The following is an 11,454-nucleotide window of genomic DNA, read 5'->3' as shown; positions in this document are numbered from 1 at the left end:
TCATGAAATAAAACCTGTAAACGTTTGAAGTTTCCAATCTAAAATAAAAATATTTCCTTTGATTCAAAAACCATATATATTCCCCATACCTAGTATTTGCTAAACATACCAAAAGAAAGCTGTTTCATCCACTAGGAAGGAGTCAATTCCTTAGGATGCCCTCCTCAATACTAACATAGAAGTGTGGCCTGTTTCCAGACCTGTCATTTACTCTGAGTAGCTTCGGAGACAGAGACCAGGAGTCTGCTTGCTGAATCCTCCCACTGTTGGCTGCTTACCTTGATAGCCAGATGTGCAAGAACCCTGCTATGCTGAGATTCCACTACCAAGGGTCTGTTCTAAGTATCTGGGAAATTTTTAAGCCAGATATATTTCCGGAAGCTGGCAGTTTGTTCTGAACCTTCCATGGGACATAAAAGTGTTATTAGGACGGGAACAAAAAGTGGCCAGACTTAGAGAAAAAGTTGATATTCCTACAGTAGACTGCAAGCTGCCTGCTAACCTCAAAGTCCTTGGCGCCTGTGCAGAAACACACAGTTTAAAGCAAGTTGTCAGGTGTAGGGGAATTCAGGCAAGCAAAAGGCAATGCAGGGGTGGTCAGAGAGACACTGGGGCCTCTGTCGGAACTGCCACAGGCTGCCTTCTTTATGGCATTCCAACCCATCCTTTGCCTCTGCATCTTCATTTGTAGGAGACCAAGAAGCTTGGCAAGCAGTCTCGTGGTCTCTCCTGTTTCTGTGAGTTGGTGTGTGTGTCTGTCTGTCCAATACTCCTACCAGTCTTATTCTTTTTCAGAAAACATCATCCTAGGGGCTGGAGAGAGAACTCAGTGACTGAGAGCACTGCATGCTCATGCAGAGGACCCACACTCTGCAGTCAACACCCAGACTGAGCAGCTCAAGACTGCCTGTAAGCCCAACTCCAGGGACTCTGACATATTCTTCGGGACTCTACACTTAACACATGTGGCATCCATCCGTACACATAAATACAAAATAAATTTAAAAATAAAATTTCAAAATATAAGACAGCATGTTTTTGACTTCTTTAATATACTAATGCATTTGATATGTATGCATGACTGTTTTCAGGGAATATTCAATATACATGTGTCTTGCTCAGTGGAAAAGTTACATTAATCTCAAAATAGTTCCTACATTGTGGTTTTGTCGAGTTTGTGGATTAGTGTGTTAATGAAATAATTATGAATTGTGTCCAGTGAGTTCTAATAAGAATACAGAAACATGCTGTACCATAAGGCATACTGAAATAAGAGTACACACACACATGTGATGTTATAGGTTTCTAGAAATAGTAACTTTTCCTGAGTCAAATCTGCCACAACTGAAAACAGCCTGTGGAGCCTTTATGGTGTTTTTAAGAAGTCAAATCCTCTGAAAGGTCAAAACCCTTTCTAAAACTGTGACAACAGTGACAAGTGTCCAGATTTACTTTGGATAGTATAGTCAGTGTTGTCAAAAGAAGTCACAGCCCCGTTAAGCCCCGTCCTGTTTCTTCATTCCTTAGAGACTTAAAATCAATCTCTCTCTCTCTCTCTCTCTCTCTCTCTCTCTCTCTCTCTCTCTCTCTCTCTCTCTCTCCCTGCCTTCTCCCTCCCTTCCTCTCTCCCCCTCCCTCCCTCCTTTCTTTCACTTCTTTCCACTATCTGTGAGTTCCTCGGCTAGCATGGAGGAGATGGGATTTGATGTCATGAAAGTGGCAGCCCACAAGAGACACTCCTTACAAAAGCAACTCCTTCCCACCTCCCTTCCCCGTGAAATAATAACAATTTGCTAAATTGTTGGGAAGTTGTTCTAATTCCTTGTCCAAATTATTACTCGCCCTTTAGATTAGAAATGAGGCCAGGGTTAGCAATCAGCTATAAATGGTAGGATTTCTCAAGTATGAAGCACTTGTCTGATTGTGAAGTGGAGGCCATTACTGCCTTGATTGGGCTTTTTTTTTTTCCTTCCAGCTTGCTTGATTTGTGGTTGAGAGCACATATTCACTCCTGTACTGTGAGCAATCACAGCTTCCCCCTCTCATTTTTTTGCTCAGCGATTTAGGGTCCAGGACTCTGGCACAGCTGCCACCTTTTAGCCACCACCATGCAGAATGTGTCTTTAAAAGGAGCGGGGGGGATGGGAGCAGGTAACCACTGTGCGTTCGTTCCTTAATGCACCGATTTTCTGTTTCTCAGAGAGAAGTTTTTCACTTGAAATAACAACCACGTCGGACCTTGGACTCCTACATTCAATAAGTAAGTTTGGAAAGAGCCCTGAAGCATATATTTCCATTTCTTTAACTCTTCAGAAATAAATAGGTGTGGGGTCCGGGTCCAAAACTGTGGCACACTTCCCGGGATGCACATTTTCTACAGTGCTAGCATAATTTCTTTTCCTCTGGGAAATAGCACAGACACAGGTACATTTTCTAACCTTGTCAGGTGGTGGAACATCTCATTCCTCTCCCCCAAAGGGTAAGTTCTGTAGTAAGAAGGGATTTAAAACTCCTGAAGTTTTAGTTTGTTAAGGTTAGCTAGGAAATGGGACAATGTCCGACGTAAGAGGACCTCTTTGTCGTCAAGAGTGACAAATGTTTTGGTTAAGAGTTAAGTTCAGCATCTCTTACTCCATTGTGAGATGCATTAGAGAAATCCAAGAATCAGGAGTTTCAGCGTTGGAAGGCTGATCATCCTGAGAGCTTCCAGGTTCCTATTAGTGAGCGCCAACTACTCTTCTTCTGACCCTGCTGCCCCAAATCAAAATACCAGAATTATTTCCAAAATCACCACCTTTCTCTACACACACTGTCCAAATCTAGGTCACAAGGAAAGCAAGGATACCTCGAGGCTCATGGACATGCACAGTGTCTCCAGGGGCCATCACCGCTCAACATCTCTGAACTCACACAGACATCTTATGCAAACCAGTTTCAGAAATAATGTGATTCTACTCCAATTCTGACTTTTAGAAATTAAAGAAAAGAGAGATAATTTACCACCCATCACTGCATGGTTTAATAAACTTTTGTACATTTAATTCAAATTGTGCAGATACTGGGTGTCCACAATCTAAAAAAAGAATATTTCCATCACCCTAAACAGAGGCCCTCTCTTCACTCACAGCCCCTCTCCATCCCATGCAAGGCCTGGGCAATATTAGTCTTTTCTTCTGTCTCTGTAGGTTTGGGGTTTAAGGACTTTTTCAAACATGTAATTGTGCAATATACACTGTTACATCAGGCACTGTCACTGGGCTGTTTTTGACATTTGCTATGACATCTGAGTCATCCCATGCTTCTACCTTTTTCCCTTTCACTTATGAACAATGTTTTATTGTGTGGATTGCCACAATGTGTCAATTCATTGTGATAAGAGGCTTCGATATGACAGTGTTTCAATTTCAGTATATAATTATGGATGTGCTCACAACATTCCTGTACCAACCTTTGTGTGGAGATACATGCATGACACGTGCATACAAACAGTATATGTAATGGGTAGAGATATGCACACAAACATTATACGTAATGGGTAGAGAACTGCTAAGTGTGTGTAGATACTCCTGCCTTACCAGTGTTGTGTTAGTAGCCATTTTACCATATCTCTGTCAATATTGTTACTGCCAGTTTTCATCACAGCTATTTTATACCGGGTGACAACTTGACCTCATAGTTTCTATCTGTATCTCTCTAGTTACTAGTAGCAGAAGCATCCATTCCATGGTCTTATTAGACCTTTATATATTTCTTCAAGTAAATATCTAGTCAACTCCTCTGTCCATTTTTTAAAGTTGGGTTTTTACATGTAGATACACATCGGCTACCAGGTATGTGATTACTGGATTGTTTCCCAGTCTATTGCTGACTTTTCTCTCTTTCTAGTTTCTCTGAAGCCTCGAAGTTTTTAGTTTTGAGAAAATCTCTTTTGAACTCGTAAAAGGATCACAATATTTTATCACTTCTGACTACAGTTGTAGGACTAGAGTGATTGCTCAGTGATTAAGATCACTGGTTGCCTATGCAAGGGAACTGAGTTCAGTTCCCAGAACTATGTGATGGCTCACAACCATCTGTAACTACAGTTCCAGGGGATCCAAGACCTTCTCCTACCATCCATAGTCACTGTGGAGTGAGAATAAATACATCTTTATAAATAGATTTAAATACAATTGTTTAAAATTAATAAGTCAAAGATTTAAGGCAAATCAACAACTAACCTTGTATCCAAATAAGGAAATGAAAAGATGTTTCAGTCATTTCATCTCGAAAGTAATCCAAATTTTTTGAAGAGAACACATTTACTGGATACCACTGCTGGCTTCATGTTCTTCATGAAACTAGTGTAAAACTCAAAATCCAGCCTCGTCAGGTCACAAGTTGTTTGCGGGAATTGTATCTATAAAACGAACCTGAGGACAAAAACTATTCTTTGCAATGGGACTACTGAGAACAGCAAATGGCCAAAGCCAAGAAACTTCACCTCGTGGCTGGAATGCCAAGCTTTGCTTTCCAAGACCAAGTGCAATGTGTTACTCCTCAAATACCGTCTGGAAGGGAAGGTCACGGCTGAATGCCAAGCCGTTCTGGTTGAATTTCATTGTCAACTTCCTATAACGTAGAGTTACCTGTGGAGAGGGAACCTGATTCCAAGATCTGTTTGGATCAGGTTAGACTGTGAGAGATTCTATTGATTGGCTGAGTTAGGATGGCCAAACCCATGGTGGATAGCACCATTCCTAGGACCTGGGCTGTGTAAGAAAGCCAGGTGAGTAGGAGCCTGTGAGCGAGCCAACAAGCAGCATCCTCAATGGTTCTCCCTCCACTCTTGCTCAAGTCCTTGCACTGACTCTAAGGATAAGATAATAAGCCTCCACAGGTTGGTTTGAGTCAGAACATTTTGTAACAGCAAGGGAAAGCAGACTACGGCAAAAGTCTATCAGACAAACTGTTGGTAACAAAGGTTAGAAGTTCCTGGGTGTGGGGAAGGGGAGTTCCTATAAAAAAAGACCACAAATGTGTTGCAATATCCACTGCTTTGTTCTAATGCAGCACAGGTACACATACCTTGCTTTTACTGACAAGCGTGTCCCTGTTTCTAGAGCCTGTACTTTTAAATTGTCCGCCGTGAATCTTTTTGAAAATTGAATAGTCAGCATTAATTATCAACAATTATCAACTCTGAAAGGCTGGACTTTCACCCAGATTTTGCTGTCTATGTGTCTATCACAGAAAAAGAGGCACTGGATTCAGTCTGATTATACAAGACTTACTTCTTTCTGAGCTTTGCACAATTGGGAATTGAGCTCTGATTCCAAAAATGTGCATACAATTGCATTAATATTAAAGAAGACTCTTATTTGAATTAGCAGAACCTCAGAGTCTCTTCTACATAAAATTCCAATAAAACTACAAATCATTAATTCTATTATGTCAATTTTATGGAAACAAGATTATGGCAAATGAAAGGTGAAAAACAGTGAAGGTTGTGTGGCTTGAAGGTGTCTATTAAATTCTGTTGTCTACAAGCAGACAGGCAGTTCATATTATTTTTATGCTTTCAACTGGATTACTTTTATATCTGAAAAAAAAAACATGGCTTTTAGTTGAAGCAGAGCTAAGAGCAGAGTCAATCTTGTTTGCCAAGACTGCATAATTAGTTCAAATCAATGTACAGAAAAGAGAGCTGAAGATACTAAAGTCAAAACTGTTCATTGTAATCTTCCTAGTGAGGCTGGGAGTCAAGAATAAAGCACCATTAATTAAACTGGAAACCATGGCAAGTCTAACCAGGAACAAAACCATGTGAATCAAAAATAAGAAATGGTCCAATAGGTCCAATAGGTATGTCCACCCTGCGAGGTTTCTTCCTGAAGCTTTGTAAGCTCGGTTGTGAGGTCCTCAAGCATGAGTGTTGTGAATGACAGCAGAGTGTTGTCCCCTAGGCTGGACATCCATGGCAAAATGCCAGACAACTAGAGCTTTAAAAGATATAAATAGAAAACACACAGTCCCTAAAAGGAGTGACAAGTTGAAAGCAAAGAAATGAAAACAGTAGATTTATGCAACACTGGGCTGGATTGGGGCCCTGCTGTTACCCTACCACTGCGGTGGTCAGCAGAGGAAAAGCAAGACTGAATCTGGCCGAACCCACTTCCTGAGGGGCAGCAAAAGAGATGTGAAGGTCGAGGCTCAAACACTGATGATGTGGGCATCAGAAAAGGGTGTCGATGTAGTGTTACAGAGCACTCTACAAAACAGCACAACAGCAGGCGGTATCCTAAAGCGTCTTGCGTTACCTACCTGTAACAAATCTGGCCCTGTAGTAAACATATGAAAATAGATCTTTAAGTAACTGAGAACTTCCTATGAAGAATATTAAGACTGGGAAGATGGTTCTGCTGGTGAAGCGCTTGCCAGGAATGGATGGTGATCAGAGTTTGGATCCTCGGCACCTACATAAAATACCTGCAGTCCTAGTACCGGGGAGCAGAGACAGGAGGGTCACTGGCCATGTCTGATGCCAGTCTAGGTGAATCAGCACATCGAAATGAGCTCCACTTCAGGTAGAAATCCTGCCTCCACCAGTGAGGTGGGGAGAGATGGAGAAGGATGCCTGACACTCATCCTTGGCCTCCACAAGCACACACACGCATGGGCAGTACAACTGCACAAGTCAGACACAGCACATACACCACACACAGCACATTCACACACGTGCACACACCAGAAGTACCGATTATGTATGCTCTTCAAACTAGTAAAACAAGACATAAAGTCATCATGAATGGTAGGTAGTTCATTCAGCAGGTATTCCCTGATGGCAGGATGGTTCTGCTGAGATCTTTACATGAGGAACCTCATCCCCCACACACTGGGCAACTTTCCTTGCTACAAATTACAAACTTAGTAGCACCTTATAGATGTTGGAATCTCTTTCATGAAAAAAAAAATCCCATTATTATAGTAATTTAATTGTCAGTGATGGCTATATGACAAATCTGTTCACTTTCTTAGCTAAATTATCTTTTGGTTATATAATGACATTTTCTCGTTGATTTATTTATTCACTTGGCATTCTGATCATAGCTCCCCTCTCCTCCCAGTCACCCCACTGGAAACACACACACACACGCACACACACGCACACAGCTCCTTGCCCAATCCCCTATTCCCTCACCTCTGAGAAGAGGGAGATCCTTCCCTAAGTACCAACTCACCCTGGCACATCAACTCACTCAAGGACTAGGTACATCCTCTCCCACTGAGGCCAGACAAGGCAGCCCAGCTAGGGGGACAGGAACATCCCGTGGGCAAGACTCAATCTGTGACACTATTAATTATACTCGGTTGTGCTTGCAGACAGGAGCTTAGCATAACTGTCCTCTGAGAGGCTCTACCCAACAGCTGACAGAAACAGATGCAGAGACCCACAGCCAAACATTAGATGGAGTTTGGGGTTGGGTGGTCTTGTGGAAGAGTTGGGGGAAGAACTGAGGGACCCCAAGGGGATAGAGACTCCAAAGTCAACTAACCTGTACCCTTAGAGGCTCCCAAAGACTGCATCTCCAACTAAAATCATGCATGGGCTGTTCCTAGCCTGCGCCCTCCCTGGCACATATGTAGCATGTGTCCAGCTTGGTCTTCATGCGGCCCCCCAATAACTGGATGGGGACTGTCCCTGACTCTGTTGCCTGCCTGTGGATCCTGTTCCCCTAACTGACCTTCCTTGTCTGTCCTCAGTGTCTAGTCCTTCAGCAACTTGATATAATGATGATCTAATCTATTCATTCCTTGGAAGTTTCTCTTTGTCCCCATCTCTGAATTTATGACATACAAACTGATATTCACTCATAAACACATCCAGACTCATGCCCATGTTCATTCACACATATCTATTGTGTGTACACACACACACACACCACAGACATTCCCTCACACCACATTCACTCACACAAATCCTTGTACTCACAGACATGCGCACACATACGTGTTCATACATGCACACATACCAACTTGCACTCACACACGCATACATGTTCATGCTCAAACACCTACATTTGCTCACTCTTAAACACACACACACACACACACACACACACACACACACACACACACACACACATGCTCTCACATACCTCCACATACCTGTCTACATACATATACTCACACATAGGCAGTGCCTTCTTGCTGTATCTTCTCTTGGTGGGAGGGCCACAGCAGTTCCCCGGGCCTCTTACAAGGACAGTAAGCCCATTCTGAGGTGCTTTGCCACTGTGATCTAACCAGCCAAGGCTTCCCTTCCGAAGCTACCACGTTGCTAACTAGGTTTCAGCTTGGGGGCTGGGGATAATGCACTGAAATTACAACCCCCCCCACACACACACACACAGTTACCCTGTCTTCTCTGTCCCTCTCTCCTTACATGTGGGCATTCCTTGAGTTTCACAACTCCTGGGTCATGTGGGATGCTGGGAGAAACTCAGACCTGTACATGCACTCACGCACACATGAGTGTACACAGGAACAAGCACTCACACACACACACATACACAGGCACACACTCACACACATACATACATACACACACACACTTATACACACATGTGCATGCACACAAACACACACAATTGGCCTCAGACACAACACACAGCAAGTATAAGAAGTAGATTAGGGACTCAAAGTTAGTCTTTCTGCCTTTAAACAGGAGAATTTTGAGTCCAGTTTTCTCAATTGCCATTTCCCTACACTGCACATACCCCAAAAAATACCCTTTAAAGGGCCAGCTGTCTGGAGTGTAATAAGATATCTGATATAGAAGCACAGAGCCCCTAATCCTTTGCTGGATGTGTAGGGGATGGCATGTCTCTAAGAAAAGGAAGAATAAAACACAGAGAACCAAGAGACATGGTTCTTTTGATCATGCGAGGCGCTGGGTCACATGGAGGGGACTGATGTCCCAGCATAGCGTCTTGTCATTCTCAGGGAAGAAAGTCATGAAATGTTAAAATGGGGTGGAACATGAAACGCGATACTGCATGAAATCAATGATGTAAATTACAAGCCGTCATTGCAAGTTAAAAATGGTGCACTGAGCACACATTTGCAGTCAATTCTTTCCTGAAGCCCATTATTCTTCGTTCTAATAAATAGGCATAAATCATAAAGCCAGCAAGAATGGCAAAGGGAGCAGACAACTTCGGAAGCAGGAAAATACATGGATTAGTGGAGCCAACCCTGAAACCTTTGAAGAGAGGAGAGGAAACTCAATGGCCTCACACTTTCATCCTGGAATCAGACTGGGGCTCTAGCACTAGCTGCCTCTGGAGGTGGGACTTGAGGTAGGATCGCCACTCAAGACCACTAGACTATATAGTCCTGTCCTGCACTATGTTCTGCTGCCCACTTAACTGGGGCACAGAGTCAGCTGATAGTCAACTGTGTGTCTACTTAACTTTCACCTTAAAATTATTTATTTTAAATGTTTATTATGTGTATGCATGTGTCTATGCATGGGTGTGTACACGTGAGTGCAGATGCCACAGAGGCCAGAAGAGTGTGTCAGATCCCCAGGAACTGGAGTTACAGGAAGATATAAACTGTATAAAATGGGTGCTGAATCTAAACTTGCTTCTCTGTAAGAGCAGTATGGGCTCTTAAACACTGAGCCATCTCTCCAGCAGTTGATTGATTGATTATTCAATTGATTCTGTTTCATATGAAATTCTTTTTCCCATGGGGGACAAGACAGCTGGCCAGAACGCAGAGACAAGACAGGACTTGACAACATTGAAGGAAGATGGGCAAGGACTTCCATGCAGAAGACTAGACAAGCCTGTAGTCACATCTCAGCAGGTTTTTAAAGTGTGTATGCATGTGTATGTGTGTGCACATCTGTGCATGTGTGTGTATGTGTGTGCCCATGTGTATGCGTGTGTATGTGTGTGCATGTGTGTATGTGAGTGCATGTGCATGTGTGTGCACATGTGTGCATGTGTATGCATGTGTATTATGCATAATGACTTCTTTTAAATCTGTTGTAGTTTTAATATCTGAGGGCACTTTTCATTCTTCGAATGTCTTTCTTTGCTTTGTAGAATTCTGTGAATACAGTCCTTGTTAAATACGATAAATATTCCTATTTGTCCTTTTAAGCTCACTGCTCTGGTGTTACCCAGGGCAGACAGACTCTAGGCCCCCAGGGTTTCACATTGCAGGAAAACCCCTGTCCTTAAGTATGAGTGAATTGCCAACTTATAAGCAGTAGAACACAACTGTGTGAATGAGGTTACTAGACTGATGTCTGGAAGAGACAACAAGATACCTCTTACAATTGCATTACAACATGTATATACATATATAAACATGTAGATATATATCATGGATGCATGCTAGTAAATTGAAGCCTCATCCCACCCCACCCCACCCTACCCCATACTTACAGAGCTTCACCTTGCTGACATGTGCTACGGAAATGACCCTGTTGGCCTTAGAGAAGCAGATGCTCATACTGTAAGGGGCATGGGGACTTCCAGTGTCCTGTTGGAACTGTGGCCATTTTTCAGTAACAAAAGCTGGATTACCCTGGAATATGATGCAAGTGTGAAAAAATCTTCTTAGAACCTGAAGGAGCTAGGATAGCCTCATCTACATCACTAGACCAATGTCCTCACTGATCGAGCTGAGATTCTCAGGCAGCTAAGTCAGTTCGCGTCATTTGTTATACAACAATGAAAGTGATTGCCTTAGTGGCCAAGAAGCTAGACCCTGGCAACTATGATCAAAAGTAGCTCCAGTAATTACTCCAATAAGTTGTTTAAGCCCCTTGTTCCTTAGATTCATTATATATGAGACATGGGTAAAACCGGTACTTCCAGTGCAAATGAACATGGCACGCCACACATGCTCAGCACTAGGACACCAACTGCCATAGAGAAAGGACCCCGTGGTCTTCATCACAGTAATTAGCATAGTAGGCTAACACAGTGTCAAGTACTAAACTGAGGGCAAATAAACATAAGCTGTTCATGATCACCATTATAAGGCAATACATCTAATGTAATAGTAATATAACTTATAAAATATAAAATCCATTTATCAATCAGGGTAGACTAAGTTTTACTGCAAAAATCCCAATGTACCAGTAATTTGGATCATGAATAATCATTTTTTTTGTTCATGGGAACTACGCACAACCAACAGCTGCACTTTCAAGTCATCGTATTCCCAGAGACATGAGCAGACAAAGAGCCAGCACCTTCAGTGTCAGTGGTCCCTGTGTGAACAAGTGAAAGAACACAGTTGGCCAGTTCCCCCTTAGTCGTCAAGTTCTCTAGTCTGGCCCACTGCCTTCCCCATGGCACCACCCAAATGTAAGGATACCAACATTATAACCCTGCTGTACTTAGAATGTCTTCTAAAAATGGGACAAAAAGCAAAGTTCAGTGATAAGGA

At 42.6% G+C, this 11,454-nt stretch overlaps 1 long non-coding RNA gene across 1 annotated transcript; it reads left to right on the top strand.

Moving 5' to 3' along the window:
* The first annotated feature begins 424 nt into the window (after positions 1-424).
* Gm40186 lies at positions 425-9,396 on the top strand. The gene is made up of 3 exons (XR_867792.1): positions 425-909; positions 2,201-2,260; positions 9,154-9,396. It is a non-coding gene; the product is annotated as a predicted gene, 40186 (long non-coding RNA).
* Positions 9,397-11,454: the final 2,058 nt, after the last annotated feature.

Source organism: Mus musculus, chromosome 3 (genome assembly GCF_000001635.26).
Source record: "Mus musculus strain C57BL/6J chromosome 3, GRCm38.p6 C57BL/6J".
NCBI lineage: Eukaryota > Metazoa > Chordata > Mammalia > Rodentia > Muridae > Mus > Mus musculus.
The sequence above is the reverse complement of the archived record's forward strand: the minus strand, read 5'-3'. Positions and strand labels throughout refer to the sequence as shown.